Consider the following 5,703-nt stretch of genomic DNA (forward strand, 5'->3'; position numbering starts at 1 on the left):
CATTGACCTAGCTGGAATCAGTCAATGGCTCTATGTGGCTTGTAGGTATTGATTGCTCTCTCTAAGTCAAGTCAAGTCCAAAAATCTTTATTAAACAAATTTCTTCAAGAAATGTAATAGAGTCACAGAATTTTACAATCTTGTTTACAAATAAAGTTAAAGGATTTAACAATAAGTCAAAAATTGGTTTTATTTATTAATTGTGTGTAGTTCTTCCTAGGTGGTCATGTAGTTCCTGCAGCGGTCAATAAATTCATTGAGGGTATAGATGGTTTCTTTAAGCAGCCAGTTTCGCAGTCTTCTTTTCAGAGTGTTGTTGTCTCCTCTCTTGATTTCAAAAGGAAGCAAGTTGAAGAGCTTTGCGCCGGCATATGATGGTTCTTCTTCGTAAAGAGTTCCATCCTGTGTAGTGGGAGGATGTAATCCTGTGCGTTTCTAGTTGCATGCCCTCGAAAGTCTCCAAGCTTCTTCAAGTTTTTCTTTGTGGTGTGAAGAATTACCTCCAGAATATAGATAGCTGTTACTGTCAGAACTCCGCGATCCTTGAACCCCTGTCTGCAGCTTTCATGCGGCAATAGACCCACCATAGTCCTTAGGGCAACGCTTTTGCAGGACAAGAACTTTTTGAATATTTGTACTAGATGTACTGCCCCCATAGTACCACACCATATCGTAGGTGACTCTCAAACAGAGCATGGTAAGCGGTGGTCATAGCTTCATCTGTACTGGTGGCCTTTACCCTTTTCAGAACAAATGTTGCCGTGCTTAGTTTTTGGCACAAGTAGTCAACATGCAGAGTCCATGAAAGACAGCTATCCAGAATCATTCCCAGGTGTTTTTAGTGAGTCAGTCATTATTATATTAGGAGGTCCTGATACCCTATCTTTTAGTCGTCCCAGGTTCATCTGCTTTGTTTTTGTTTCAATTGAACACAAGGTCGTTTCTTTTCACAATAGTCTTGTGCCATACTTAGAGATATGTATGCATTTATTTCCAGTTCTTCTGCAGACCTGCTGGTAGTGAGTAAGGCCGTGTCATCAGCATACATGATGGGATAGCAGTAAGCTTCTAAGTACTTTGGCAAGTCTGAAGCAAATAAGATGAATAGAACGGGTCCCAGGACGGATCCCTGGGGCACGCCCCGTGATACACCCCTAGGTTCTGAAGCCACTCTCCTCACTGACCCTTCAATAACATGTTTTGATTTCAACAATCTGTCTTCTGTTACACAAATAGCTTGTGAACCATTTGACAGGTGTTCCCCATATTCCCAGAGAATCAAGCTTCTTCAGTATTAGGCTGTGGTCAAGACAATCGAAAGCCTTGCTTAAGTCTAGAAAGGTACTAACAACAGAGTTTCCAGACTCAAAGCTATCGATAACAAACTCAATCAGGTCAACAAGCCCAGTTGTAGTGGATTTTCCAGAGATGAAGCTGTGTTGTCTCTCTGGTAGGAGCTTGTTAAACTCAAGATGCTCAATTAGTCTTATTAGCACAACTTTTTCGATGACTTTAGATACCGTTGGGATAAGTGATATGGGTCTAAAATTGGTTATTTCATCTCTTTGACCTTGTTTATGCAGAGGAATTACTTTGGCAGTTTTTAGTTTATTTGGAAAGACTCCTTGTGAAAGCGATTTGTTTATGATGTCCTTCAAGGGAGCACACAACTCTTCTTTGCAGAGCTTCAGAAGTCCTTGAGGAGATATCATCTACACCAGCTGACATTGAAGATTTCATTCCTTGGATGATAATCCTGACTTCTTCACTCGTTGTAGGTTTGAAAAGCAACAAGTTTGCTCCTCGAGTTGTGCTGAAAGACACCTGTAACCAACAGTTCTTGGGGGGTTATTGGCTTTTAAAGTCTTTTCTGCCACTGTTGTAAAGAACTTGTTAAAATGTTCTGCTATTTTCAAGGGTTCCTCAGTTTGCTCTCCTGCGATGCTTAGCTTCCATTTTTCTTGTTCAGCACTCGTTCTCGAAGCGCTCTCACAATTAATCATGCTCCAAATCATTCTACTTTTATTTTCAGAGCAGTTATCAACTTTTCATTAGCCTTACGCCTGATAGATCTTAATTTTAAGTCATATTCCTTTTTTGTTCTCGAGGCTGCTATTTGTCTTCTTCCTGACCTGTGAGAATGTACCTGTTTATTAGCAGCAATATATAATCTTCTTAGATTATCTGCTTCTGGGCTGGAGATGGTTAGCTTAGATCGTTGACTATTGCGTTTTGAATTTCTGTAAGGGCAAGTTATGTCTAACATGGTTGTCAAAATGTTGATAAAGTTATCATATGCCATGTCTGCTTCTGATGCCTTGTAGATTTTCTCCCAAGATTGGTTAGACACTAGGTTTTTAAAAAGTCCCACGTTACGAGAGGTGAAGGTTCTGTTGCAAGACGTTGGGTTCTTTTTAGATCTACAAGGAAACTTGATAGTGCATAACTGCCCTGTATGGTCGGATATGCCAGTGTCCACAATATCTACATCTATCATGGTATTGTTCAGATTAGTGCACACAACGTCTATGGATGAGATGGATGTGTTGGTGATTCTTGTTGGTGGTAGATCAAGCCTAGCTATGTCATAGGAAGCTAAAAGATCACGGAGGAGGAACTTCTCATTGGTATCTTCCAGACTGTCAACATTCAGATCTCCAACCAAACAGATTCCGCAGTTATTTTTGTGGAATAGTGTCCAAAGCCTCGGCAATCAATGCTAGTGTTTTCATCAAAAGGAGCATTTGGAGGTCGGTACATCCCCAAGACAAAGAGATCACCTTTCCCTGTCATCATTTTTACGGCAGCCATTTCACAGATTAATTCTTGGCTTAGATTAGCAATGCTGTGATCTTTTACAGAGTTGGCTAGAGTTTTGCGTTTTGTATATAGACACGCCCCCTTTGAGATGGTTGACTCTGCAATAGGAAGTTATGAGGTTATAATTGATCAGATTAGCATTAGGAAGAATGCTGTTGCTAAGTCCATGTTCTGTCAGCACAACTATGTCAGGCTTAGAATGATCAAGGAAATGGTTGAGCCTATCAAGTTTGTTGCTAAGTCGGTCTACATTGTGGTGGAGAATTTTGGTTTTCTCAGGTGAGTTTTTTCCATCTGCTTTTCTAATTTGGGCCGACAAATCTGTTGGTTGTTGGTGGAGTGTGGGACTTATAAATTTACCTTGTCTGGATTGCGTTTTGTTAATTTTGAGTTTATGAATGTTCTGGTCGGGAAAAGCTGAGTCTGTTTGAGCTTCACTTTTTTCCTTTTTTGCCTGTGCTAAAAAATGTGAAGAGTTTGGTGCCTTTTGTACAAGATCTACTCTCTGATCAACTTTGTTCTTCTGGTTGCCCCTGATTTTCAGCATTGATCTTGGTTTCTAATTGATAGAATGTCTGTGTTTAAGGTACTTACAGTTTCACCAATACTTATTATCTCGTTCTCTTCTTCAACAGAATAAGGTTTTTTGGTTGAGATTATAGGTCTTGGTCTCTTGAGGTAGGCAGGTAGTTCTACATATGAGCCATCCTCATAGCGATGAATGTCTGGGAACACAATAGACTGAAGGTTGCTGCTGAAATTTGAACCTGTTGGTGGTGAGATTTTCTTAGTGTGAACTATTGCAGAGATTTGGTGAGTTTCGGGAGTAGACTGCTGAACTTCTTGGTTCCTTCCATTTATTTTTTTTATCCACTTGCTCAAGAGATCATCTGCTGTTGGTGTAATGTATTTAAAAGATCCTGTATGTCTGGTTATGGCGACTAAGCAGTGGGGCAGTGAGTCATATATTTCATCTTTATACTTGGATGTTCGTATTACTATGATGTTCTCCGCCTGTCTCCCTTGGTATTCATGGATGGTTGAAATGTTATACCCCATCTTGCTTAATTCAAGCTTTTCAAATTGTTTTGAAGACCAGGATTTTGTATTGACCAGAATTTATCTGCAGGTTGGTAATCCCGTTAGGGCAGATCAGCATTGACGCATTGCTTTCTGGGTTGCTGGTTGTCATGCCTCGTTCGTAGAAAATTGAGAGAAGATCTGCAACACTACTTGTACATCGGTATGAGTGACTGAGCACTTGAGTCAATTCTGCTGTTTCCAGGATGTTAAAGTACTTTAGATCATGGGGGGTTCTGTTTATGTAAGGTATTTGGTTTTTTGTCCCCAATCAGCAGAGCCTCTGAAACTCCAGCAAGAGCGCAAGCAAACAGAATTTCCCCCGCGTGTAGCATTAATGCTTCATCCACTTAGTGAGCAGAAGTTGACTGCTTGAAGACGAAAACATCTACAGTAATCATTACAAGCATGGTTCAGTAGATAGGGACTACTAAATGAAATAGTCCACTGATAATGTACCCCAGTTTGTTTCAAATAAGATTTAAAACTTTTTCAAAAGAAATGCAATAAACTAGATTAAGACTACTCCTTACCATCCAAAAAGTAATGAACTTGTGCAATGACTTATCAGAACCTTAAAAAGGAACCTTAAAAAGGAGATACTACTCGGCAAAAAATGAAGTAGGAGATGGTACATTAGCTCCCCAAAGTGTACCCTTTAACTACAGATATTCCCCTCAAAAAACCACCGGAAAGACTCCTTCTGAAATTTTTTTTAGGACGTAGAATGCCCACGGTATTTGACAATTTGAAACCTAATCTTAAAAGGAAAATTGAAGCAAAACTTTGGAGGGATCTAACTAGAGATACCCAAAAAGACCCTAGAGTCTTTGAAGAGGGAGAAGAAATTTCAATAAAGAATGAACATGGCAGCGGTAGGTCGGCTGGAGTTGTGGGAAAACGAAGTACGAAGTTGTTGCTGGTGGAATTGTAAAAAGGAAGCATTTAGACCATTTGAGAAAACGTGTGGGTGCCATGGATGAACAGGCAACGATCCAATGTTAATGGCGATGACAATTATTAAGGGGGGAAAAGTGCAGGATTGCTATTAATGTCAAATCACAGGTTTTATTACAAGCTGGTTATTAGTTGAGAATGTTTTACATTTTAAGTTTGTTTATGTTTTGTTTAAATTGATGAATAAAATATTTGTTGTTAAAAATAAGTTATTTTAGTAATTCTTTAATCATCACCTGTCAGACTGTCACATGTACCATATATTCCAAACTGCAGTAGGGGTAAAATTCATCTTGAGAAACATCTACGGTAAACAACGCCAAAGGGTTAATTATATAACTGTGGCAACTATAGAGTTGTTATACCATCAATGTTGTACAAGTTAATCTTCACAACTAACAATGTATTTTCAATGTGTTATTTTAAGATGATAACAACACCTGAAATATACTTTCTCGTCTGACTGTGCTAGAAGGGATATTTGACTCTTCGAATCACATTTAATCACAGTCGTCTAATACACCATTTTGTGAAGTAATATATAGTAGCAAATATTTTTATAAAGGTTGAAGTTGTTTACTTCTCTTAATGTTTTATTATTACTAAGTAAGCTGTTGAGTTTAGAAGCAAAACCTTCAGACGTTAGTATTTTAAATAAGCACTGTAAAAATACATTTTTGCAGAGATCAGGTAAATATTTGTTACCCGTCAGATCACATATTTGCTTCATCACATAGCTAAAATATTTTGATTTTAACATGTGTTAATCAAACTTTGAATAAGTTATATATTATCATCTATTTTTCTCTATTTGTCATTGAAAAAAATACTGTTACTTTGTTACAG

This window comes from Homalodisca vitripennis, unplaced genomic scaffold (assembly GCF_021130785.1).
Source record: "Homalodisca vitripennis isolate AUS2020 unplaced genomic scaffold, UT_GWSS_2.1 ScUCBcl_5645;HRSCAF=12462, whole genome shotgun sequence".
Taxonomy (NCBI): domain Eukaryota; kingdom Metazoa; phylum Arthropoda; class Insecta; order Hemiptera; family Cicadellidae; genus Homalodisca; species Homalodisca vitripennis.